The sequence below is a fragment of the Lepus europaeus genome, chromosome 15 (assembly GCF_033115175.1).
Source record: "Lepus europaeus isolate LE1 chromosome 15, mLepTim1.pri, whole genome shotgun sequence".
Taxonomy (NCBI): Eukaryota; Metazoa; Chordata; class Mammalia; order Lagomorpha; family Leporidae; genus Lepus; species Lepus europaeus.
In genome coordinates this window covers 5,746,431-5,774,359 of record NC_084841.1, presented here as the reverse complement: position 1 = coordinate 5,774,359, position 27,929 = coordinate 5,746,431, and the positions used below count along the sequence as shown (strand labels likewise).

The 27,929-nt window shown below is 40.4% G+C and overlaps 1 pseudogene; it reads left to right on the top strand.

The window, feature by feature from the left end:
• The first annotated feature begins 12,991 nt into the window (after positions 1-12,991).
• Positions 12,992-24,322, top strand: LOC133774710 (dnaJ homolog subfamily C member 2-like; annotated as a pseudogene).
• The last annotated feature ends 3,607 nt before the right edge of the window (positions 24,323-27,929 follow it).

The window sequence follows — 27,929 nt, the reverse complement described above, 5'->3', positions numbered from 1 at the left end:
TAGACATGAATTCTGCCACTTTGTCAGTTGATACTGTGAATATTAACGTCATACACCTGCTACAGGAATGAATCCAAAGGTCATATAATCCATAAAAGTACTACTCAAAATAACTCCAGTGAAAAAACCATGACTAAGATAGATGATAAACAGACACAGATCAATTCTGATAGTCTTAGTTCTTTTAGGAATCTGCTGAAAAATATTCAGCAAATAAGTAACTTATTTTTATTCTGGCCTTCTGTAAAGAAAGTTATCATAGTTTATTAAATATCTGAGAAAAAGTTAAAAGTGATATTTATGATTTTTACTGAAATTATGATATGTAACATTTTTCCTAAACTTCGAAAGAAAAGTACTATACTAGTATACATACCATGTCTTTCTCTCTCTCTCTCTCTCTCTCTCTCTCTCTCTCTCACTCACACACACACACACACACACACACACTTTTTTCCAATGCATATTTGAATTAAAGAAGTGAATACAGTTTTAAACTTATCTCTGACAAATGAGCTATAATCACTCCCTGGAGACAGTGTCTTCAACAATTGGTGTTGGGAAAATTGGATCTCTGCATGCAGGAGTATGAGACAAAACCCCTACCTTACACCTTATACAAAAATCAGCTTATGATGGATCAGGGGTCTAAAGACTGTAAGACATCGACATAGGCAAGGACTTCTTGGATGCAGCTCCAGAAGTACAAACTATACAGGCAAACATATACAAATGGGACTGCATAAAGCTAAGAAGCTTATGCCCAGCAAAGGAAACAAGAAGCAACTGACAGAATGGGAGAAAATATTTATGAATGGCACATCTGATAAAAATTAATATCCAAAATATATAAGGAGATCAAGAAATTCAACAAGACAAGCAATCCAGTTCAGAAATGTGCTAAGGATATGAACAGGCATTTTTCTTTTTTTTTTTTTTTCGCCAACAAATGGTGCTGGGACAGCTGAGTATCTGAATGCAAAACAATGATGTCAGACCCCTGTGAACAGGCATTTTTCAAAGATGAAATACAAATAGCCAACAGACACATAAAAAGATGCTCAAGATCACTAGCCGTTAGTAAAATGCAAGTAAAAGCCACAACGAGGTTTCACCTCACCCCAATTAGAATGGCTATCATCCAAAAATAAAAAAATAACAAATGGTAGCAAAGATATGAAGAAAAAGGTACCCTAATACAGTGTTGATGCGAATGTATGTAAACCAGCACAACCACTATGGAAGACAGTATGGAGAATGGAGATTGCTCAGAAATCTCAGAGTAGATGTACCATATCACCCAGCCATCCCACACCTGGGAATTTACCCAAAGGAATTGAAATCTGCATATGAAAGATTTATCTGTACCCCCCCTCTTTATTGCAGCTCCATTTGCAATAGCTAAGATATGTAATCAGGGGCCCCCACTGTGGCACACTAGGTTAATCCTCTGCCTGTATAGCCAGCATCCCATATGGGTGCTGGGTTCTAGTCCCGATTGCTCCTCTTCCAGTCAAACTCTCTGCTGTGGCCCAAGAAGGCACTGGAGGATGGCCCAAGTGCTTGGGCCCCTGCATCCGCTTGGGAGACCAGGAAGAAGCACCTGGCTCCTGGCTTCAGATCAGCGTAGCTCTGGCCGTGGCGGCCATTTGGGGAGTGAACCAATGGAAGGAAGACCTTTCTCTGTCTCTGTCTGTAACTCTACCTGTCAAATAAAAATCTTAAAAAAGATATGTAATCAAGCAAGGAGTCCTTCAATCAATAACTGGATAAAGGAATTATGGTATACATAATGGAGTATTACTCAGCCATCAAAAGAATGAATTCCCATCTTTTGTAACAAAACAGATCAATTATGGCTAGTGAAATAAATCAGCCCAAAAAAGACAAATATCATGTTTTCCATGATTTATGATAATACAGAGTACAAAAAAGGTATATGAGTGAAATTGATGTTTTAGATTTGATTGTTTATAACACTTATTTATCCTCCTGAGTAACAGTGGTTTTCCTAACTGCTTGTTGAATTTTGTATTTAGTAGAGGGTTAAGCTTGTAATTATAAAGTAAAATGAAGGGGGCCAACGCTGTGGTATAGCAGGTAAAGCCACCGCCTGCAGTGCTGGCATCCCACATGGGTGCTGGTTCAAGACTTGGCTGCTCCACTTTCAATCCAGCTATCTGCTATGGCTTGGGAAAGCAGTAGAAGATGGCTCAAGTCTTTGGGCCCCTGCACCCGTGTGGGAGACCAGGAAGAAACTCCTGGCTTCAGATCGGTGCAGCTCTGGCCATTCCGGCCATCTTGGGAGTGAACCAGTAGATGGAAGACATCTCCCCTTCTCTGTCTCTCCTTTTCTAAATGCATAACTCTGACTTTCAAATAAGGAAGTCTTTAAAAAAATTAAAGTAAATTAAGGAGCCAGCACTGTGGCATAGTGGGCTGGATCTGTAGCATCGGCATCCTATATGGGCACCAGTTTGAGTCCTGGCTGGTCCACTTCTGATCCAGCTTTCTGCTATGGCCCAGGAAAGCAGAAAGTGGCCCAAGTGCTTGGGCTCTTGCGCCCATGTGGGAGACCCAGAATAAACTCCTGGCTCCTGGCTTTGGAATGTCACAGCTCCGGCCATTGCAGGTATTTGGGGAGTGAACCAGTGGATGGAAGACCTCTGTCTCTTTCCCCCTGCCTCTGCCCTTCTGTAACTCTGCCTTTCAAATAAATAAATCTCTTTAAATTGAAAGGATGTCATTGTAAAAATTAAAACAAAAATAAGAAAGAAAGAAGATGGAAGGGTAGGAGGGAAGGATGGAGAGGAGGGTAGGATGAAGTATTATATTCTTGAAAGTGTGTTATAAAGTTCCTGAAGTTTGTTCCCTTTAAATTTTTAAAATATATAAAGGGAAATAAAATTGTCAAAGCAATGTTTGAAGAATGTTAAAGTACTTTTAATTTCTGAAAAAATGTTCTCAGATGTGGTGTTTGCATTATCCCACAGAGCGATTTAGTAATCTTTTTTTCCAAGGGATAGGAAATGCCACAAGCCAGGTTTATCAAGCTATTACAACAGGCAAAGCCAAATTATAAAGAGCTAGTACATGTTTTCTCTTATGACTTATTTCTAGGTCTCATTACTTTTAAGTGTTTCCTCATGAAACTATCTCCCAATGTGTTTTATTCAAATATTGAAATGCAATAATGTGCTTCAATTATATAAATTCAGACTCTAACAAACTCCAAAATGCATGCACACCATTTTTCTCGTTTGGAGAGGTGTTGGTTGTGTTTCTTGACTAATTGACCATTAAATCTTCTTAGGTCTCAGACTGCACAGGTGGATCCTTGCAAGTGTGAATATGGTGGAACCAAATGAAAACCTTCCCTGAACTTGATCCCCTCCCCCCGCCTTTTCCTAACACATTTGCCCTTTACTACAATTTTTCTTAAATTTAGTACAAAGATAAGTTCATTTATTGGGGGAAGGGGACAAAGCACATTCAAACAGAGCCTATGTGATGAAAGGGCATTTATAAATCACAGACATTCTGGAAAACGGTGTACTGAGTATGACGCATCCCTATCCAGCAAACAGTTGGTGTGAGGATGCCACAACCAAGGACCAGAGAAAGCCAGGAATCAAAGTGGATATGTTGTGTCTTTTTTCATTAAAGAGACTGTGGCAGAATGTTCTGGGGATGTAGGCAGGGAACCATTTTCTAAGTTGTTGAATTTCCATTTCAGGAATTTAAAGAGCAGTTATTGTGATGAAATTTTTGTAAGTTTAAAGCAGGGTAGTAATGCAACAAAAGCGACAATGCAGAGACGAGGAGAGTGTGAGATAAGTAGAAGCAGGAGAGACAGTGAGTGGGAGGAGGAATGGCGGTCACACATTGGGTAAGCTGTGGCAGCTCCCTGAGCCAGGGTGTTTCACTCATGAGAGATTAGACAGTCTGGGTGATGCTTGGAAGCTGTGTATGTTTTCATCTTTACAGCATTATTGAGGGTAAAGCAAACCGTACGTCTACAATTCATTGATTTTTACTAGAGTTCCAAAGTTAAGAAATCATCACAACCCAGTTTTAAATCACCTCCATCAGCCCAGAAAAATGGACCCTGTTTGTAGACAGTCCCCTACATTTTTGGTTTTATTTCATCCTCTTAGAATTCATTTTTGTACTTGTATCACAATGTGTGTGCTACAGTAAATCATGTTTATAATGTATAAATAAAAATATGAGCAATGGTGAATTGTGAATTTATTGAGCCCTCAACAAAGTATTTCTAATGGAATATGAAATCTCAAGCTTCCAACTAGATTAGAAAGGGGCAGACAGGTACCTAGGGCAACTTTCTTAATGGTAGAGATATGACTAGAAATCTTAGGTTAAGATATGTGCAGGAATGAAATGCATGTGTAATAACACTTTGATTTTAAAAGAAAAACACTAGGCAATTTAAAACATTTGTTGAAAGAACCAGGTGAATGCTAGCATAATTACAAAAGAAAATATATTCATTCCAGAGACACTAACACATCCTATGATTTCTCTTACTATAGGTGAAAGGCTGGTGTTTTGACAAATTCTACCACAACGGTTTCCCATTTGCTACAAAAATACATCTTATCTGCCTTGCTTTCTAGTTTCTCCATGTTACTTGCTCCAATTTCTTCAAAATATAAAGTTGCATTGCACAATAAACACACAACTAAACTTTTCCTCACCAAAAACTCATATTTAATAGGTTGTTGTAGCAATTAAAGATTAGTTTTCCTCTGCAACCTTTGGGAGCACCAAGTGGGACTTGCAGCAGTTTTGTCAAACAGGGCAGATTGTTGGTGTCACCCAATGACCCTCTGATACCAGGCACATCAGTTCTGTACAGCAGACAGACAACTCTCATCCATAAAAGGCTTAATAAGATAAAACGTCTCCCTTCACACTACATGAAGCTCCTCAAATTGAGTATTTTTTTTTTAATTTGACAGGTAGAGTTATAGACAGTGAAAGAGAGAGAGACATAAAGGTCTTCCTTCCATTTGTTCACTCCCCTAGTGGCTGCCATGGCCGGCACTATGCCAATCCGAAGCCAGGAGCTTCTTCCTGGTCTCCCATGCAGGTGAAGGGGCCCAAGCACTTGGGCCATCCTCCACTGCACTCCCAGGCCACAGCAGAGAGCTGGACTGGAAGAGGAGCAATGGGGACTAGAATCCGGCGCCCATATGGGATGCCGGCGCTGCAGGCAGAGGATTAACCAAGTGAGCCCAAATTGAGTCTTAAAAGTCACTGAATGTGGGCAGGCATTATTGTATAGTGGGTTAAATCACCACTTCCAATGGCCACATGAGAGTGCCTGGTTTGAGTCCCCCACTGCTCTCTGCTTCAGATCCAGCTTCCTGCTAATTCACATAGGAGGCAATGGATGACTGCCCAAGTACTTTGGCTCCTGTCACCCATATGGGAGACCAAATGGAGTTCCAGGATCCTGGTTTCTGCCTTGCTAAGCCCCCAATATTGCAGACATTTAGGTAGGAAGAGAACCAGCAGATGGAAGACATCTCTCTCCGCCTCCCATCCTGTGTGTGCATGTGTGTATGTGTGTGTGTGTTACTCTTTCAATTAAACAATGTATTAGAAAATCATTGAACTGTAAAGTTTGTATGGCTATCTACTCTTATCACTTCAGAATATTATATCATGGAATGTAGCCTTCCTCAAAGATTTAAAAAATTTCCAAAGACCTTATTGAAGTATTATCATAAAAGGAAAATTAAAGCATTAAAACATGCCCCTTAAATTCTGTCTAGGAAGCAATAACATTATTCATGCAAATTGATCTAATACTGTGACCTTCTTTGATAAATCTGGGACCAACAATGGGATCCATCCATTGTGAGGCTTCATGCAAAGGACAAAGTGAAGAACAGAAGAAGAGGAACTTAATTCAATACTAATCTTCTCTGAGGATTTCCCAAGCTATAAACTAGGAATCCTTTTCATGCCTGAGGGGTAACAGCAGAAGGAAGCAGAGATACCCAGACATTTTCGCTGCCCAGGAAACATCAAGACAGACATGCATTGTCAAGCCAATTTCTTGCTTTTGCCTCTGGTAATGGCACCCATCTGGCTAATAATTCCTCCTCTAATTGAGCAGATAATACAATGTAGAGAAAATAAGAAGAATCCATTGCAGCACTGCTCTTCCTGGGTAGTTGAGTGGAAACCTCTCCTCTCTTGCTGAAACATTACAGAAGGGTAGTATGTCACTCTCAGACACCACATGAAGTAGCATTAAAGAGCACATTACAGAGGATAATGTTATGTAGAAGTAGAATGTATTCCAGTAATACAATGATTGGTCAATGTCAGGAAATCTATCATTTGAGCCATGCAGAAAAAAATCAGTTCCTCACAAAATTCATGAAGATAAATTTATAAATGAATCCATGTTCAAAGGTGAAAATGAATTTACACAAGTGCTCCAGAAAACATAGGCAAAATTTTAAAACATAGGAGTGTAGAAATTTTTCCTACAACTCAAAATTCAAATGCAATAAGGAAAAAAGAATGATATGTTTGGAAGGGGAAAAATGGGATATGACCAAAAACATAAGCAACAAATACATCAATAGTCAGACTTGGGGGAAAAAAATACAAAGAGTCTGTGAACTTCTAAAAAATAAGATAAATAGGGACCAGCACTGTGGTGCAGCAGATTAAAGCCCCCGATTGAAGTGCTGGCATCCCATATGTGTGCTGGTTCTAGTCCAGCTGCTCCTCTTCCGATCCAGCTCTCTGCTATGGCCTGGGAAAACAGTGGAAGATGGCCCAAGTCCTTAGGCCCGTTCACCCATGTGGGATACTTGGAAGAAGTTCCTGGCTTCAGCTCTTGGCTCAGCTCTGGCCGTTGCAGCCATTTGGGGAACCAGCAGATGGAAGACCTCTCTGTAACTTTTTCAAATAAATAAAAATAAATCTTAAAATAAGATAAATATCAATGTAGTAAAACAGGCAAATACATGAAAAAGCAGTTCCTAGAAAACATAGAACAAAATTTGTTGTTTTGTATGTGAAAGGAAGCCCAATTTTTAGGATTCATCCATTTTCAGGATGTCTTATAACATAATGACTGCAAGTTAAAATTAACCTGTGATGTAATTTTTCATCTATTAGATTCGCAGAGTACAATCATTAACAGCATATAGTACTGGCTGTGAATTTATGTGCACTCCTGATGTAGATACAAGAACATCCAATTTGTTCTTGGGTATGGCACTAAAAGCACAGGTAACCAAGCAAAAACAGACAAATGGAACTACTTCGATCTGCACAGCAAAGGAAGCAATAGAGTGAAGGAACAGCTTACACAATGGAAGAAGTTATTTGTAAATCATATAGCTGATTAGGGTGTATTACCCAAAGTAAACATGAAAGTCCTACAACTCATTGTTAAAGATTTTTAAAATGGCAGAATTAGACATTTTGCCAAAGACAACATACAAACTGCTGATAAGAACACCAAAATGGGCTCAGTAAATATCAATTATCATCAAGAATACCCTATAACCAGCAATCCTACTGTTAATTTACCCAAACAAAATGAAATCAGCATACTAAAGAGTTATCTGTATCCCCATATCCACAGCAGCTCAATTCACAATACCTAAGATATGGAATCAATCCAGATGTCCATCAACTGATGACTGGATAAAGAAATTACGGCATATATATATATATATATATATATATATACACACTATGGAATACTAGTCAGTAGTTAAAAAAATGAAATCCTGCTTTTTCCAACAAAATGGATGTAATTGGAAACCATTATACTTAGTGAAATGAGCCAGCATAAAGAGAATGAAAAAATATTGTTAAAAGTAGAAGGATAAAGTTTGACTCACGGACAAGAAGTAAACAAGATAAGGAGATGAGTCTGTACAACCTTGGGTCAACACAGAGGCTGTTTGGGGAATAGAGGGTGCCCTCTGTTCTTCCAAACAATGTTCTAATCAAATTGTGTGGGAATATGGCCTTGGCCAGGCCAGTTCACAGACAACTTTAAAAATATTTGCCTCTGGCCGATTGGCAGCACTGCTGAAGTTAAAAGTCAGGTAAGGGATTACATAAGAAAAGGGTATAAAAGTAAAAAGAAAAACCAATGAAGGTGGTACTGATTGCTGCCCGAATGCTACATGCATTGCCCGTGATGCCTTATTGAGGTGCTGTGGTTGTAAGTTTCTAACAGATGAGAGTCTTTGTAAATCAACTTTATCTTTCTACTTTCATGGGTATGTAGAAATGTTGTCCTTGACACTTTATTCCGGTGCTGTGGTTTTAAGTTTCTAACGGACAGCAGTATTTGTAAATACATTTTATCTTCCTACTTTCATGGGGTATATGGATGTTTATTCGTGAATTGAGCCTCTAATATTAAAGTCTGTGCACAGCTCTTGGCCATATCACTATCTGGTCAAAACAGCCAGTCCCAAGAGAAAAATACCATATGTTTTCTCTGATATTTGGTAACTAGTAGAGTACCTACAATGTAATGTATAGGAGTGAAATTGACATTTTAAGATCCAATGATTATTTACAGCCCTTGTCTCTACTGTTGATGAAGAGTGTTTTTTGTTGTTGTTGTTGTTGTTTTTACACTGTTTGTTGAACTCTGTACTTATGGTAGGGTTGATCTTATAAATATAAAGTAAACTGAAATAGATCTTTGTAAAATTTAAGAGTGGGAATAGGAGCAGGAAGAGGAAGAAGGGTGGCAACATAGTGTGAGGTGGGATGGGAAGAATCATGTTCCTAAACCTGTATATACGAAACACATAAAATTTGTATACCTTCAATAAAAGTAAAAGGAAAAAAACTATCAGCTTACATATTTTTAGATGAATGTTGTATATAAAACCGAACACAAAGTACAACTATTGATGAGGATGTGGAGAGAAAGGATCCTTGGTGAGCATGCGAAATGTCACCACTTCTGTGGGAAACAATATGAAGGTTCCTCATAAAAATAACTGCAATTCCCATAGGACCCAGCAACCTCTTATCTGAGTAGTGTCTATCCATGGAAGAGATATTTGAGAAATAAAGCTCAATTTAGCTTGTGATAGTTCATTTTTGAAAACCTGTCCCAAAGACAAAGTGACAGGAAATTAGGATATACACTTAGATCTGTTTACTTCAACACTATAATAGAAAAAAACATGAAAGGTAAATCCATGTATGGAGGTCTGTTTGCAGAAATGAAGGCATAGTTTTCCAGGAAGTACTATGTAGTTTGAAAAGAAGCAAAATATACCTCTATACCTTGTCCTGGAATGACCTTTAGTACATATTAACTGTAACCAAACAAGGTGAAGTAAAGTATATAAAGTATGGACGAATCACCTGAGAAACGGAGGGATGTGAATATAGGTCAGTATGCTTTCGGCTGCATTTCACTCATTCCTCAGAATTAAGGGCTACATCATTTATGTGACTTGATACAAGCACCATGATTTGGCAAAAAAAAAAATAATCACAAAATTTCTCAGTGGGTAGTAAATATAAGCCTCCATTGACAAATGATAGAAGCATGACATTTATTGCATAATCTAATTGGTTTAATATAGTATAACACTTCAAGGAAAACTTTTAAAACTGTATATTATAAAAATTTTTGTAGAAAATCCAGAAGCTGGCCAGCGCCGCGACTCAGTAGGCTAATCCTCCGCCTTGCGGCGCCGGCACACCGGGTTCTAGTCCCGGTCAGGGCACCGATCCTGTCCCGGTTGCCCCTCTTCCAGGCCAGCTCTCTGCTGTGGCCCGGGAGTGCAGTGGAGGGTGGCCCAAGTGCTTGGGCCCTGCACCCCATGGGAGACCAGGAGAAGCACCTGGCTCCTGCCATCGGATCAGCACGGTGCACCGGCCGCGGCGGCCATTGGAGGGTGAACCAACGGCAAAAAGGAAGACCTTTCTCTCTGTCTCCCTCTACTGTCCACTCTGCCTGTCAAAAAAAATCCAGAAGCCAATTAATATTGATTTTTTCGTTCATTAGTGAATGAATTTCTCTGAGCTCTGTTCTCAATGAACAATCATACATCGAACTGCAATAATATAGCATACTATACATGAAAATATAGCCAAAAAATATGATAGCAAATAATTTTGATCCTCTTCAGACTGAAAGAATCACTGTTAGGTCAGAGATTCGTATGAATTATTTTGTAAATCAGTTGTGAAAAAAATAAGTTCTTTAAGCAATATGTGCATCTACATGGAAATTAAGCAGAGATGCTTCTCCTGTGATTACCAAGAAATCTCCATGTAAAAACATGGGTGTTGACAGAAATTCATTTTGTAGTAGGCTGCAGTTCAATTTTTTTCTTGGAATAGGCTGCTTTTCTGATGTAACATCAGTCCATAATGCACAAAAAAGACATTATAAAAGCTCCTTGTACCTGATCCATTAAATCATAACACTCAAAAGGCATTATTCTAGCATAAAGGTTTGTTTCCATTCCATTGTTAAAACTATTCTAAAATATACTTTGTGTATGGAAAAAGATAATTGCTTCTGAATTTCACCCTCCGCTCTATAATTTAATAGTAAACTTGTTAACATGCTGGGATTTCTCCGTATCTCCTTGCTGTTTCATATTGGAGTGACTCCAGGTTCAGCCCTTCTCTATCTTCCTTGCTTCTCTGTATTCTATGACTATTTTTTTAAAGATTTATTTTTATTTATTTGATATACAGAGTTACAGAGAGGTAGAGGTAGAGGTAGAGAGAGAGAGGTCTTCCATCCGCTGGTTCACTCCCGAGATGGCCGCAACAGCCGGAGCTGCACTGATCCGAAGCCAGGAGCCAGGAGCCTCTTCCTGGTCTCCCAAATGGGTGCAGGACTTGGGCCATCCTCCACTGCTTCCCCAGGTCACAGCAGAGAGCTGGATTGAAGAGAAGCAGCAGGGACTAGAACCGGCAACCACATGGGATGCCGGCGCCACAGGCCAGGGCTTTAATCCACTGCGCCAGCCCCCTATTCTATGACTTTAAATCCCTGCTATTTACGGATGACACCCACATTTGTACCACTAGATCACATCTCTTCCTGGAACTCCCACGGTCCTGTCAGTGACTCCCTTCTTACCATCTCCACTGGAGCATGTAACAAGTTATATATGCTGGGCCTTAATGTGTAAGAAACTGGATAATCCCCTCAAATTGGGTTTCATTCCCCATTTCTGTTGGTGGTGAATCCACATTCCATTTCCCACATAAGAAGTCTGGTATTGATTCCTGAACCCACTCTTTCTAGAGAAAGTCGGCTCTAATCTGAAGAAACATCAACGTGGCACTTCTACCTGTGAAACACGTCTGATTTGGCCACGTATGAAAACCTTCTCTACCACCATTAAGGGTCAAGCCACTATCGTCCCATTCATCAGCTATGAAATGGTTTGTGTAACACATAACGGTCTATGTTTCCAACCTTGAACCCTGGAAGTCTTCTCTTAACTTAGCATTCAGTACTTGGAGACATAAATGACATCGTGCCGATCCTTTTATCAAGCTTTCCTATAACTAGCTTTTGCTGAGATCGAAAGAGAAATTCCTGACTGCAAGATACTTTAACTTTTATTTAATGAATATACATTTCCAATGTACAGCTTATGGATTACAACGGCTTCCCCCTCCCATAACTTCCCTCCCACCCACAACCCTCCCCTCTCCTGCTCCCTCTCCTCTTTCATTCATATCAAGATTCATTCTCAATTCTCTTTATATACAGAAGATCAATTTAGTATATATTAAGTAAAGATTTCAAAAGTTTGTACCCACATAGAAACACAAAATGAAACATACTGTTTGAGTACTAGTTACAGCATTAAATCACAATGTACAGCTCATGAATGACAGAGATCCCACATGAGGAGCAAGTGCACAGTGACTCCTGTTGTTGACCCAACAAATTGACACTCTAGTTTATGGTGCCAGTAACCACCCTAGGCTCTCGTCATGAGTTGCCAAGGCTATGGAAGCCTACTAAGTTCACCGACTCTGATCATATTTAGACAAGGTCATAAAAGACAGAGTGAGGATAGTAACCAATGATCCTAAGAGTGGCATTTACCAGGTTTGAACAATTATACAGCATTAAGTGGGGAAGAGGACCATCAGTACACACAGGTTGGGAGTAGAGCCATTGGTGGTAGAGTAGAGGTTATGATTACAAAGGAATGAGACCCAAGTGTGCTAGACAGGGTCTAGAACAAATGACAGTCATTATTAGAGGAGCTAAGAAAGGTGCTGTCTAAGCTACAATTAAGTTTTCTGATTGAGAGGCAAATAGAACCTGACAGAAGGGGCTTGACAATAATCTGTTGGGCTTTAGGCCTTGTAAGTTAAGAGGCCCAGACCTATCTATCTCTTCACATGGGGTATATCCTAAGGGAGGTGTGAACCTCCTAGGGGAAGGCACTCTGTTGACTTTCATTACTTGGCTGGCCTGGGAGGAGAGCTGGCCAGGTAAAGGCAGGGGGCATCTCTAACAAGAAATTTACAGTTCTGCCTGCAATGTTGCTGACCCTACTTGGCCGTCCCCTCAGCTGCAGTGGTCACTTTGGAAGCTGGGCTGAGTGAAGGGCTTTTCAGCTTAGAGCAAGATACTTTCCAATCATTTTGTCTTCAGTATTCGCGTTTTTCGTCCATTTAAATCTCCATGACCACGAAAGCTCCACCCTAGAAGTGCTTATTGGTTGTCTCCTTGTGCTGGTTCCTGTGCGTCATAGAGCCAAGGCAGGAGGATCAGACTCTGAGATAGAACTGGAGGGGGCGCCGAGCGCCCTCCACCCAGGACATGAACTGGTACCTTGGGCGCTTAGATGCAGACCATCATACCACTGTTGCACAGTGCCACCAACAGCCAGGGCACTGCCATCGCCCACACTCTGACCTCTGGCACTGGAGGGTAAGAAAGAATTATCCCAAGCCAGAAGAGGAAGAATTGCAGTTAGAAGAATTCCCCATGATGGAAACACTTGATCCCAAAGACTGGAAGAATCAAGATCATTATGCAGTTCTTGGTCTTGGCCATGTTAAGATACAAAACTATGCAGAGATAGATCAAAGCAGCACATACAGTAATGGTTTTAAAACATCACCCAGACAAATGGAAAGCAGCTGGTGAACCAATAAAAGGCAATAATGACTACTTCACCTACTTATGAAATGTTACCTGATCCAGTGAAAAGATGGGCACTTAACAGAGCAGATCCTACTTTTTAAACTTTTATTTAGTAGATATAAATTTCCAAAGTACAGTTTATGGATTACAAATGCTCCCCCCCCATAACTTCCCTCCCACCCGCAACCCTCCCATCTCCCATTCCCTTTCTCATTCCATTCACATCAAGATTCATTTTCAATTATCTTTATATACAGAAGATCGATTTAGTATATACTAAGATTTCATCAGTTTGCACCCACACAGAACATAAAGCGCAAAATACTGTTTGAGCACTAGTCATATCATTAATTCACATTGAACTACACATTAAGGACAGAGATCCTACATGAGGAGTAGGTGCACAGTGACTCCTGTTGTTGACTTAACAAATTGACACTCTTGTTTATGGCGTCAGTAATCTCCCTAGGCTCTAGTCATGAGTTGCCAAGGCTATGGAAGCCCCCTGAGCTCGCTGACTTTGATCTTATTTCGACAAGGCCATAGTCCAAGTGGAAGTTCTCTCCTCCCTTCAGAGAAAGGTACCTCCTTCTTTGATGGCCCATTCTTTCCACTGGGATCTCACTCACAGAGATCTTTCATTTAGGTCGTCTTCTTTTTTTTTCTTTTCCATGGTATCTTTCTTTCCATGCCTAAAATACTCTCATGGGCTCTTCAGCCAGATCCAAATGCCTTAAGGGCTGATTCTGAGGCCAGAGTGCTATTTAGGACATCTACCATTCTATGAGTCTGCTGTGTACCCGGCTTCCCATGTTGGATCATTCTCTCCCCTTTTTATTCTATCAGTATTAGCAGACACTAGTCTTGTTTGTGTGATCCCTTTGACTCTTAGACCTATCATTATGATCTATTGTGACCTGAAATTGATCACTTGGACTATTGAGAAGGCATTGGTACATGCAACCTTGATGGGATTGAATTAGAATCCCCTGGCACATTTCTAGCTCCACCATTTGGGGCAAGTCAGCTTGAGAATGTCCCAAATTGTACAACCCCTCCCTCTCTTATTCTCACTCTTATATTTATCAGAGATCACTTTTCAGTTAACTTTAAACACCTAAGAGTAATTGTGCGTTAATTACAGAGCTCAACCAATAGTATTAAGTAGAGCAAAAAATACTAAAAGGGATAAAGTATTAAATTGTACATCAACAGTGACAAGGGCTGATCAAGTCACTGTTTCTCATAGTGTCCATTTCACTTCACCAGGTTTCCTTTTTGATGCTCGGTTAGTTTTCACTGATCAGGTCCTACTTTCAATAACTCTGTTCCTTCTAAAAATGAAGCAAAGGACAATTTCATTGAAGTATTTTCCCCATTGTTTGAAAAAAATTCTAGATGGACAAATAAGAAAAAATGTCCCTAAACGTGGTGATATGAATTCTTCATTTGAAGATGTAGATGCATTTTATTCTTTCTGGTATAATTTTGATTCTTAGAATTTTCTTACTTAGATGAAAAAGAAAAGGAAAAAGCTGAATGTCACAATGAGAGGAGATGGATTGAAAAGCAGAACAGCGCAAACAGGGCTCAAAGACAAAAGGAAATGAACATTAGTTGACAATACATATAGCTGTGATCCAAGGGAAAAAAAATTAAGAAAAAGCCAAGAAAGAAGCAGAAGAGAGCAAAAGCAGAAGCAAAATGGAAGAAGCTAAAGAAAAAAAGAAACTGAATTAGAAGCTGCTTGGTTAGCTAAGGAGAAAGAAGAAGTTAGACAGCAAGTGTTATTGGCAAAGAAGGAAAAACCCAGAAAAAAAGCCATTAAAATGGAAAGGCACAAACTTCGAAACTCATGCAAGAGCTGGAATCACTTTTCTGACAACAAGGCAGAGCAGATTAAAATGATGCAAGAAGTAGACAAACTTCATGATCAGTTGGAATTAGCAAGCTTACTGTGCTTGAATGAAACATCACCTACAAAGGAAGTAGGAAAGGCAGCTCTCAAAAACCCAGAAGAAATGAATGAGAAAATTAGAAAAGAGAAAGAGGAAGCTGAGGCTCATATGCAACAAGCATCTAAGAATGAGGCGAAATCAACTGGTGGAGGTGGAAGTGGCAGTAAAAATTGGTCTGAAGATGATCTGCAGTAACTAATTAAAGCTGTCAATCTCTTGCCTGCTGGAACAAATTCAAGATGGGAAGTTATTGCTGGTTACATGAACATACATTCTTCTTCTGGAGTCAGAAGAACTGCCAAGGCAAAGAGTCTTCAAAAACTTGACCCTCATCAGCAAGATGACATACACAAAAAGGGTTTTGCTCAGTTCAGAAAAGAATATGCAGTGGTGCCTCAGGCAGACAACACAACACCTATGCGTGGACCTCCAACCATTCCGAACAGAAAGTCCACGCACAGATTTCACCCGCGGACAGCGGAAGAACAGAGGCTTCTGGGACAGGCTTTGGAGACGTACCCAGTAAATACGGCTAAAGATGGGAAAAATAGCAGAAGCAGTCCCTGCTAGGATGAAGAGGGAGCGCATGAAACGATCTGAGGAACTTCGAGATGATACAGCGAGGGACGCTGCTCAGGAGCAAGGGCTGAAAGCAAATAGAACCAAGACAGTCTTTGTCGTGTGTGAATTTTTATATAAAATCAAAATACTGTACAGATTCTCTGTTTTTTGACAGGCAGAGTTAGACAGAGAGAGAGACAGAGAAATGTCTTTTTTCCGTTGGTTCAGCCCCCAATGGCTGTTACGGCCAGTGCGCTGCAGCCGGTGCACCGCGCTGATCGAAGCCAGGAGCCAGGTGCTTCTCCTGGTCTCCCATGCGGGTGCAGGGCCCAAGCACTTGGGCTATCCTCCACTGCACTCCCGGGCCACAGCAGAGAGCTGGCCCGGAAGAGGGGCTACCGGGACAGAATGCGGTGCCCCGATCGGGACTAGAACCTGGGAAGCCGGCGCCGCAGGCGGAAGATTAGCCTAGTGAGCCGTGGTGCCGGCCTCTTTTTTTAAAAAAGCTTTCTTTAGTATTTTATTTGAAAGGCAGTGTTACTGACAGAGGCAGAGAGAAAGAGATGTCTTCCATCTGCTTGTTCTCTCCCTAAGTAGATGCAATGGCCAGTGCTGAGCTGATCCGAAGCCAGGCACCAGGAGCTTCTTTCAGACCTCCACACAGGTGCCGGGGCACAAGCACTTGGGCCATCTTCTACTGCCCTCCCAAGCCGTAGCAGAGAGCTGGATCAGAAGACCAGCAGCCAGGATTCCAACCGGCACCCATATGGGATGCCAGCACCGCAGGCAGCAGCTTTACCTGTTATGCCACAGCTCTGGCCCCAGGAACCTCCTATGTTTTTAACAGCTATCAAAGCTCCCATAAATAGCCCCCAGATATCTCATAGTATAAAGCCAGTTTTTATTTATATTATTGTATTCATCTTTCTACAAATATATACCATTCAAATTCTTGTTTCATGGGCTACGATAAATTGTAAACTTAAAGATGATTGACACCTTCTTCAAAAAACACTCAACCCTGGAGCATAATGGCACACAAGCAATCTTGTAGAGTTTCCAGCTTTTCTCACATTTCCTGCTAATCCTGCCTGTGACACTGGAATCCTCCTCAACACACAGGCACGCCTGATTAATGTTTCGTTTGAGAAACTCCTTGGCGAGCCCCAGTCCTGTGAAATAGCAGAGGTGGATGGAGTAAGGGGTCCTGTGAGTGTAATCCCAGCCCAAACTTTAAGGAAATAGTAACACAGGTATGTTGTATATTTAGGGAGCACTGGGAGAGTCCTATGACATATTCCTAATTGTTGTTGAATGTCTGCTGTAGGTATTACATGTCTGGAAGCTCAATGGCTGTCAGCTTTCTTTATTTTCAAAACTTGAAACTGGTTCTGATGGTTGCTGTATGCAGAAACTGTCAGCCCTTCGTTATTTACCTACATCTCCCAACACTTAATGCAGTGAGGGAAACTCATGTGATGTGTAACAACAAAAACGAAATCCAATGCTCACCACCCAACACCCAGTTTTTTGCCTGGGGGTGACTGGATAAAATTTCAATCTTTCATTATGCTTACTTTTTAAAAATTCAAAATTATTTTCATTTCTTATTACTTCCATTTTTCACATTTGTATGGCTAAAAGTATCCTTTTGTCATTCCTAGTGTATCCTCATACATGAATCCCAAATTTCACTTTATTGTTCTTTTCAAATTAAAAACACACCATTTTACCTTATGAAATGTGAGATCACACAAGCAAAAATGTCAGGATCACTCATGCCCTCATTTTTTATTACTCTCAACAGCAGTATATTATAGATTTACTCCAATTCAAGCATAAAAATAAATTATGATATGTATTTTGGCATCTTGCTCTGAACAATGAAACATAAAACATTATCATAAATAGTTTCCTCTGAACAAACTATAAATCATTTACCTTTCTTATTTATCTATTGAAAATGACTCTAAGACTTAGCTGTATCTATCCATATCAAAAAGGAATAAAAACAAAGCCTTGTCTATACCACATTGAATATATTTTATTTCACAGCTTTATTTCTAGCTTGAATTTATGCTGGGAACTGATGGCTTATGTTCTTTTTTTCCTGGGTATAAATAAATCCGTATGATAAAAGGAATGTGCATAATGATTCTTTCAACAACAGGACTGGCATGAATGATTCCAAATGAATGAACATGATTTGGGACATCTGGTCTACTAGTGAGAAAGGCTATATATGCAGGCAGACGCAGACAGACATACACACACACGTACCTAATAACAGAAGGATGTAACACCAGGCGATAAATACCCAACACAGAAAAAAAATGGGTAATTCTTCATGAGGAGAATTTGAGTCCTGGAAGGGTTTGTGCAGGAACAAACTCTTTAACTGTGTCTTAAAAACACAGTAGCTGCTGTCTAGGAATACAAAGACCTTAGGCATCAAATAGCTTGGTGTGCCCAGGAGAAAAGGAGCAGCTGGACATGCCTAGTGCCCATGGGGGTCACTGGCACCAGGTCAGTTGCAATAAGCAGGATATGGAGACACTCTCCTGTGGCGTATCAAGAAGCTGTCAGCGAGCTTTGCAGGTCTCTAACCACGGGAAGCCATTTTCATACTGATGTCTTACAAGGATTATCTTGGAAAAAATATGAAGGATTGATTAGGTCCAATTGGATCCAGATGGTTTCAGGTGGAGAGTCCCTTAATAGCCCAAGTGAGAGAATAATAACCAACTGAGATAGCAGGAATGGAGTGGGGGGAAGAGAGGAGAGATGGGACTGTATGTAAGTAGTGAAATAATCTATGGCATCACTGACTGTAAAAAAGACCCAGGAAAATAAGCTAGGAGTTGTGCTCCAAAAAATAGAAACAAGGTAAATTAGAGACCCACAGTGGGAAATAGCGGGGGCAGAATGATGAGAGTAGTGGTATAGATGGACTCCATGGCCACTCCTAGGCCAGGAATCCACTGGGAAAACACCCATGGCTGAGAACAGTTATTTGCAATCGCAGGTAAGATTTAGCTCAATAAACATTTTTCCTTGCTGATTGAGAAAGAACTCAGCCATACACAGCTATGCAGCCAGCTCTAGACAGATGCTGTGGCGATTTTTGTGCTCCTGTCCTAATAGTCTATGAAAGTCACATAGTATTATTTATAGTATGTCTTAAACTAAGTTCTAGTTTTACTATTGTTATTTTTCATTTTAAGACACTTTTAACAAGTAACATCTTACACTTATAAGGTGCCATCCTAATTTTTATAATTGTATTTCTTTCTTCAAATACAGGCTGATTAAGTTAGTCATGGGAACAAAGTGGGCTCGGACACAAAAAATAAATCAGCACCATTACCTAGCTTATCAGTGTTAAGTTTAACAAAGCAGTGAAACCAATGATAATCACATGAGGTATCCAACTGACCCTCAGACATAAATGTCAGAGAAAGTTCATAACTAGTTTTTCCTCATCACCTGGTTCCCTCTACAACACTGATTCTTCATCACCCTTGTTCCTATAGTATATCAACATCCCATCATCTCCATTTCCTTTCACCCCATTCTCCACAGCACTGACTCCCATCACCCCCACACCTCTTGGCACTGACTCACCATCATCCTCATTCTAGAACCCCAGAAATGTGCAGAATTGTATTCCAGAGTAAAGAAAAGCAACAGAAAGGTGTCTCCTATTAAAAAGCAAAAAAATCTAAGAAGCAGTAAATAGGATCATTATATTCACCATCCCAGGAAGATGAAAGAAAATAGTATCTCCAAGAGGAAAAAAAAATCATAAAGATATAGAAAGCAAATATTTTAACAAACACGTAATTGTCTAACCATAAAGTAGACAGAAATAGTTAAGTTGGAAAATGAAAGTTAAGAGTTTCCTCACAACAGAGTAGTATGTTAAACTGTAAAACCAAAGAACAGTTAGGTGTAAGGAGAGAACTGATCTTCCAGTATCTCCTTAGCAAGAATGCCAGAATGGAGGAAAGACGCTGAAGATGAAGCTCTCCCTTGACTGGAGAAAACAGTTGCTACTGAGGAGAAGCAGACGACGACAGCTTCAACACACCACAGGAGCCGTCTGGATGAGGCCCTGGACATGGCATACCTGATGGAGAGACTCCAGGGAAGCATTTAATTTGGTGCAGAGATACCCTCAACTCTTTGGATAGCTATGACTTTCTGCCTCCTTGCTTTTGGAATAGGGTCATGTGACTAATTTTGGGTAATATGAGACAGTGGCCTTTGTCCCTTCAAAGCCAGAGCAGTGAAGAGCCGCTATTTGAATGTCTCCTTATCTCTGTCTTCCCACTCGTGACAACCTAGAGCCATGTATTTAAGCGGCATCACCAGAAAATGGGTAACACCTGAATCATGACAGCAACAAGTGCACTGAAGCATTTCCTGACTGGGGCGAGATTTTGCCAATCAAAACCTTGATGATCAGTCTTGTGCTGACTCCAAAAGGCGATTAGGGTTGAGAGAAAAGGCCTGCTTAATTAAACACAGGTTTTCCTAATGATACTGACATTGCACCAATTTGGGGAAAAAAATTACAAAAAATCCTTGAACATTTTAATATACAAGGAATCAAAACGAGCAATATCCATAATTATAAGGCATAGCCATGACAAAGGCATCACATTACTATTCATAATTAGCCTTCCCATATATTTTCATTAAATAGTCTATTTCTCTCCAACTTGGCCAACTAATGTATCAAAACAGAAAATTTCATTGAACATGCTTGAGAAAACAGAGCAAATGGGCCAGGTTCCACAAAACAAGATGATTTACTGGGCCAATATTATGTCTCTGAGGGCTTGGCAGGGTTGCTTGGATTCCATTGTTCCATCATTCCTAAACTGAGTGCTCAATAAGGGTCTCTTAACATCACTGAAAACATGTTGAATCTCAAGAGGAATTGATGAACTCACACTAATGTAGACTAGGACTTTGTAACCTGACTGCTTTGTGGGAGCCTGCTAGCATGTCAGTGTGACAAGTTTTGCACTCCAGGGGACTAAATTGCTCAACACAAGGGAGCAAGGGAGGATGCCTCCCTGCTAATGGGCCGTCAGGTGGATGCACCCAACACAGACACTGAAAATGAGCCACATGGAAGACCCTAAATTCCCTGGGCTGGTTTAACATAGCACCTTGGCTTTTAATGATGAAGCCATTTGTTTCTGAGACAAAGAGCAACTGTAAAATCTTCAAGAGGAATGAAATGGTTGAGAACTGATAATTGTATCTAGCTATGTGAAACTACTGCTTGAAGACTTGTGATGGGTAGTGAATTAGAGAAGCCTCTCCGTTTCTAACATGAGGGATCCTTTATATGTGACTTCAACACAATCACTGGTTATTTAAGACGAATTTTTTCAAAGCTAACACAGCTGTTTTTCATGAAGCTATGTGTCAAGTTCCCTCAACAGCCTTTCCTTGGAAATTATATTTCTCTGGATAATATACTTAAACGAGAAATACAGTATTAAGAACTTTTTTTTGAATACTTATCAGTATTCAAGTCTTATTTCCCAGTTACAGAATTGTTTGCTTCTATTGAGAATTCATTTTTTGTCTTCAAATGTCATGAGAATCAAGGTTTCTATTCCAACACTGAAATCAGGAGCGACATGTGATTCAATTTCAATGACATCTCCAAGCTCTGGAACATTTGTAAACTATATTTTGTTTTGACATTATTTAAAACACGTAGCAGTTTACAAAAAAAAAATTACCAATAGTTCCTGTATTGTCTTCTCCCAGCTCCCCACAATGGTACCCTTTTACATAACCACAGAACATTGTAAGCACAATAAAATTAGCATTGGTATTCTAGGATCAATATCAGTTGGACTTAATTAAAATTGTGTCCATTTTTATATGCTCTCATTTTCTGTGAGGGAAGGTTTATACTTTGAGATTTTAACACTTGTGTGTTTTTGAGTACTCACCATCAGAATCAAGATCAGATCTTAGATCACTCCAAACTCCTTTAATAGCCACTAGCTTTCCCCAGCTCTATTCCTTGGAAGTCACTTTTCTGTTATTCATCCCTAAAATTTGTCACTTCAAGGGTGATACATAGACACAGTCTCACAGCATGTAAACCCTATCAGCCTCCCATACCCCAGCATGATACCTTTGAGACCCACTCAAATTGTGTCTGTGCGATTCCACTTCCCTTTTGCCTCAAATATTACGTCTATTGTCAAGCCCTCATACAAGCACAAGTAGAAGGAACTATGCCCTAGTTTCATATAATACTGTTGTACACAGGTGATCACCTGGACCTGGGAAGTCAGTTCTCATTCAGCTCAAAGCGAGTTCTGTGTTTACGTAGAAGATGGTGGTTTGCCTTTAAAAACAGAAAGGTGTGTGAATTTATATGTCAAGTGTCTACTTAGCATATGCTATGTGCCATTCTTGTAGCATCTATTACAAAGAGGCATACACTTCTTCCCTCCTTACGGGTGTAGGGTCCAAGAACAGATAGAAAAAGATGAAGAGTCAGGAAGTCCCTTAGGAGAGTGACATCTGTGCTTGGATCTGGATAATCAGTGTAATTAGTTAAGCAAAAGCAACTGCACACAGAAAACCAGTAACACTTGCAAAGTGCTTGAGAAGTAAGGAAGTTTTGTTCCACGACTGGGACTTGAAGACTACTGGAGACAGAATATAGACAACAGTGGCAGAGGTGGATAGAGAGAAGAAATAATCTGGAATCCCACAGGGTCCTCCAGTTGGGTTATAATTTAGGTTTTTATCCTCAAATGGATGGAACAGCATAGACGGGAGAAAGTCATCAGCAGGTGTACAGATCACTGATAGTACCTGAGGAATAGATCGGAGGGAGATTGGGTACAAGGGAAATAGAAACACTGCCCAGGGTCGTAGGTTACGGCTCCCCTGATAGGCCTGACTAGGATGGAGGAGAGGCCCTGTACAAAAATGCACTATTTGCCAGGGATTCAAACACTGACTGCTGGCTTACCATCCATGGACCAGGAAAGCTAGAACCTAGTCTGAATGAAGTACCTGCTCCCTGTCTCCAGCACAGCACTGAACATATGCTGCCCACAAAAATCAGTGTTGGTTGACAGGAAAGGGAAAAAGTATGTCAAGATCTCTTCCTCACTAAAGCAACATTTGATGCCATAAAGCAGTTAAAAGCATCCTCTATTAATGACTTAACCACATGAAAAAAATATCAGGAAAAATTTTAGAGAAATATAAAAACTACTCAAGGATAAGCTTAGGGACTAAATTCAATTTAGTATTTAATTTAGTTTCCACTTTTTTGTTTTGATTTTTTCTTCATTTCTATTTTAGAATGCTTTGAGAGTCTGATCAGATCCAGTAATTCCCACCCCCTCCCATACATACACAACACATACTAGAAAATGTACACAAGCCAGTATTTTGAGAAACAATTTGCTACCATTATTTTCTAACTTGGGTTCATGGAGTTGAGAGTAGATGCGTCAAGAGGATAACAGTATTTACGACTAAGCTAAATTAATTTCTTCACTTTACACATGAGCCCTTAAACAGGAATTTTCCACCAGGACAGGGAATACTAGTTCATCTACTGGGAGGTTTCAGGACTGGCAAAACATGTTACAACCCACAGGACAGCCCTCCACAGCTAAGAGCTCCCTGCCCCAGGATGCCAGCAGTGATGCCATCGAGAAACCCTGACCCATTTTTAGGATTCAGCCTATTTTCCAACTTTGTATTCAGCCTAAGATTCAGATGATCTACATTGTTTGTAATCATACTAGTCTACTTGAACTGCCATAACATGATACTGTACCTTTGATGGCTTCACCAATAGCAATTTATTTCCCCATGAGTCTGGAGTCTGGAAGTCTGAGATCAGAGTGCCAGCACAGCTGGTTTCTGGAGAGGGCTCTCTTCTTACACCTGGGTGCCTTGTCACAGCACTGTCACACGCACAGGAAAGAGCAAGCCCAGGCGGCTGTTTTTGTAAGAGCACTAACCTGGTCCTGAGGGCCTGCCTACGCCTAATGACTTCCTGAAGCCCTCACCTCTCAGTGACACTACAACAGGGGCTCCTGGTTTGGCATATGCATTTTGAGGACACACAATTCAGTCCATAGCAGGAACCAGAGATTGTAAAATTAATGACACATTGAAGCACATTAATAAGTTAATAACAAAATACCTTGAAAACATCGTTGAGAATAATGAATACCTCATAAATAGAAGCACTTAGTTTATATGAACACAATAAACGTGAAAATGCCATTCACACTTAACAAGATAAAAATTCTGCTAAGTTCTTAATTACAAAGGTCAAAGTGTGGAGGGAAAGAAAGGTAAGGGGACCTAACCAGTTAACGTTTGCAAGTCTGAACCCACAAGACTGTTCCGCATCCCTGAAGGAATGTTAAGAACTGACTCGCCTGACCCCAGTCTCCATTCCCTCTTGCTCATGTATAAATCGTGCAGCCTACCAGCCCCAGTGAACCCAGAAGTGACAACTCCTCCTCTGCACGGGCTGTCCTGCCCCAAACGTTCCCTGCTCCATGCTATCACACCCATTTCATCTTTAACCGATGGAAGTTCAATGTGAATAATCTATACTTTTCTTCCTCGAATTTTTGTTAAAAAAAAAAATGCTTTTGGAACAGCCACGTTTCCAACTGTGATTTCTCTTTGTAGCTGGGAGTTGCCGAATATGTCTCAGGGCCTTGTCTTTTCTCACTTAGCTTCTGAAAGGCTCAATAAACCCCTGTACCTCACAGAACCCTCGTTCTCTGGAACTCTGGCTTAATAGACCATATCACATGTGTGGACCTTGATATGGATTAGCAAAACAGAAAGGTAAATTCATCAGTGAAGGAGATCCTGAAAGTTTGTTAAACCAAACACCCTGGAAATGAGCTACTAATAAAAAATTTTTGTATATGATTAAACTGTTAAATAGGGCATAACTGGGATTTTCTTTAAATATTTCTGATTTGAACTGCTGGATGCCAAGCTGTGTAAAGGTAGAAGACTCTTTTTTCAAGCCAAGACACTCTGTCAAAAAAAAAATGACCTAAATGAAAGATCTCCACGAGCGAGATCCCAGTGGAAAGAACAGGTCAAAGAAGGAGGTACCTTTCTCTGAAGGGAGGAGAGAACTTCCACTTGGACTATGACCTTGTCTAAATATGGTAAGAGTCAGTGAACTCAAAAGACTTCCATAGCTTTGGCAACTCATGACAAGAGCCTAGGGTGATTACTGACGCCATAAACAAGAGTGTCAATTTGTTAAGTCAACAACAGGAGTCACTGTGCACTTACTCCTCATGTGGGATCTCTGTCCTTAATGTGCTGTACATTGTGACTTAATGCTATAACTAGTACTCAAACAGTATGTTTCACTTTGTGTTTCTATGTGGGTGCAAACTGTTGAAAGCTTTACTTAATATATACTAAACTGATCTTCTGTATATAAAGAGAATTAAAAATTAATCTTGATGTGAATGGAAGGGGAAAGGGAGCGGGAACGAGGAGGGTTGCAGGTGGGAGGGAAGTTATGGGGGGGAGCCATTGTAATCCATAAGCTGTACTTTGGAAATTTATATTCATTAAATAAAAGTTAAAAAATAAAAGAACTCATCTATTGCTTCTAAATCTTGCTTCAAGTCATCTACGGCTTAGTTGGGATGAGACTGATATTCTTTTCTCTCTACATATGTGTCACTATTTGTCTTTTCTGTACCTCTAGCACTAAAATTTTATAAGCCACCGAACAGGTAAATTGAAAAGAGAAAGAGAACTGCACAAAGAAGTGATAACATAGTCGCCGTATTAGGGAACATAAGAACTTTCAAGATGGTTCCCGAAGAATTTCTTCTCTGAATAACTTTTTGGATCAGTTTATGTCCTTTTGATTTGAGCCAGTGCAAGTGAAACAAAATGTATGAGCACCTGGGATCACAGGTTCTCTTATTACAGTGAATGGGCTGCATCTGCTTATATGGGAAGCTGATGGTTCTAATTTGCTCTATTTTATATCTTTTATACCCACCTTCAACTTTCCTTTTTGCTACTGTCCTATTTGCCCCAATACCCTCATGTAAACTGATTTAAAGAGTTATCCACAGCCACACACTCTATTTCATATTTTAAACCCCATTCAAATGTCCTGCCCACCACACCCCTCAATGGAACACTGTTCTGATCAAGGCCAAAATGTGTCATTTTATCTTTTTTAACAGGTAGAGCTATAGACAGTGAGAGAGACAGGCAGAAAGGTCTTCTTTCCATTGGTTCACTCCCCAAATGGCCGCTGCGGCCGGCGCTGCACCAGTTTGAAGCCAGGAGCTTCTTCCTGGTCTCCCATGTGGGTGCAGGGGCCCAAGCACTTGGGCCGTCCTCCACTGCCCTCCCAGGCCACCGAAAGTTGGACTGGAAGAGGAGCAACTGGGACTAGAACCCGGCACCCAAATGGGATGCTGGCGCCACAGGTGGATTAACCAAGTGAGCCACGGCACTGGCCCCGCATTTTATCTCCTTTTCAGCATCAATTACTTTGCCTCTCCTTCGGTCTTTACCCTGGATGCTGTGTTATTACCTTCTCCTGGTCTCTCAGGTACCTCCCCCACTTCCCTCATAATTTGCTTCTGTTACTCTGATAAATGTTGCCATTCCAAAGAATTCCAAGTTTGTTCAGTCGCTTGTTCAGTGGTCATGTCTAATCTTGGGCAATCCTCTTTAATTAGATGAATGGTGAGATTTCGCTCAAACATGTATTGTCATCACACTATCCTAAAACCAGACTCACATTCACTTCACTTTTGCCAACTTCTATTCCAACTCAATCTGATTGGCATCTCCTCTAAGTCACTGCTGCCAACATCTCCATCACAGATCCTGACTTTCCTAACTTACACATTAAACAGAATTGTCTCTTCCCCATTTCCTCAGAACATGATTTTATCTCACTCTTTCATCATGGGGCTGTTGGCTTCTTCATTCCTGCACAACTCCATCCCATCAAGAGATGTGCGTGTCATGAACTAGAAATGGCACCTCAGGGTTGCTCAGTTTACAAGCAACACAGCTAACAGGGGTGCCCTAGTATTATCCTTCTACCGTATCATTAGAAAATCACCCAACCAATCTTTGGCTTTGCTTCAATGGTATATCTTCACTATGCCCATTTCCCCATTCAGTTCCTACTAGAGCCTACAAGCATCCCTTTCCTGTAAATGGATCCAGTCTCTGAAGTGTGTCCTGTTCCTGGGCCACTCCTTCATTCTCTGTAGTAAGGAGGACATTTATGAACAAAGGTCTGTTACTTGAACTCATTAATTGCCTCTCATTGCTCTATAAACAGGGAACAAATGATCTGGCTCTGAAGTCCTTGGGATCTGACAACTCCTCCCTGATTCTCACCTCTCTACCGCCAGTGTGGGATTTACTGACCTCCTTCATTTATTCTAAAGCTGTTATGCTGTCTCTCCACCCATGAGACTTGGCCACATCCTCTGCCAGGAACACTCTCCCCCCAACAGCGCCCTTCACTCTCAGTTCAGGTTCAGCTTAAATAGGCCTTTCATGGGTGTCCTTCTCTGACTCTCAGACCAGGCAAACTCTGCCCTGCTTACAAACCTAGTGCCTTGAGCTTTTACAGTTATAACCTGGTTGAACTTTATGGTGATGGCAGAATATGTTGTTCAATCATGTATCCCCAGCACAACACTTTGGCACACAGCACATCTTAACCAATTGCTACTGCAGATTGCATATGTTCTGTTATTTCCTTAGAATCTCAAACATGTGTGACTCAAAAAACTAAGACCTTTAAAATATTAGAGAACAGTAATTCGCAAAATATTCAGATGGCTTAAAGTATTTTTTTCTTAACGAGAAATTCCAAAAGAATAGATTGTAAAGGAAAAAAAATTTTAAAAAGCTCACTTTTGCAACCTCCAAACTCAAGTTTGAACTAATATAAGTAGTTGTGCCTTTGCAGAAAATCCTGTGATAGCATTTATGAGGAAGATAAAAGTGTTTAAAATGGGAAATACATTTTAACATTAATCTATGCAATTAAATTCAAAGTGAGGAAAATATAGATTAATAAGAAAAAGGATTTATCACCTATAAAGTGTAAATTTCACGTATTTTTGCTTCAGACAGAAGACACCTTGCAGGATGTGACACAGATAGCATGTTACCCTAGG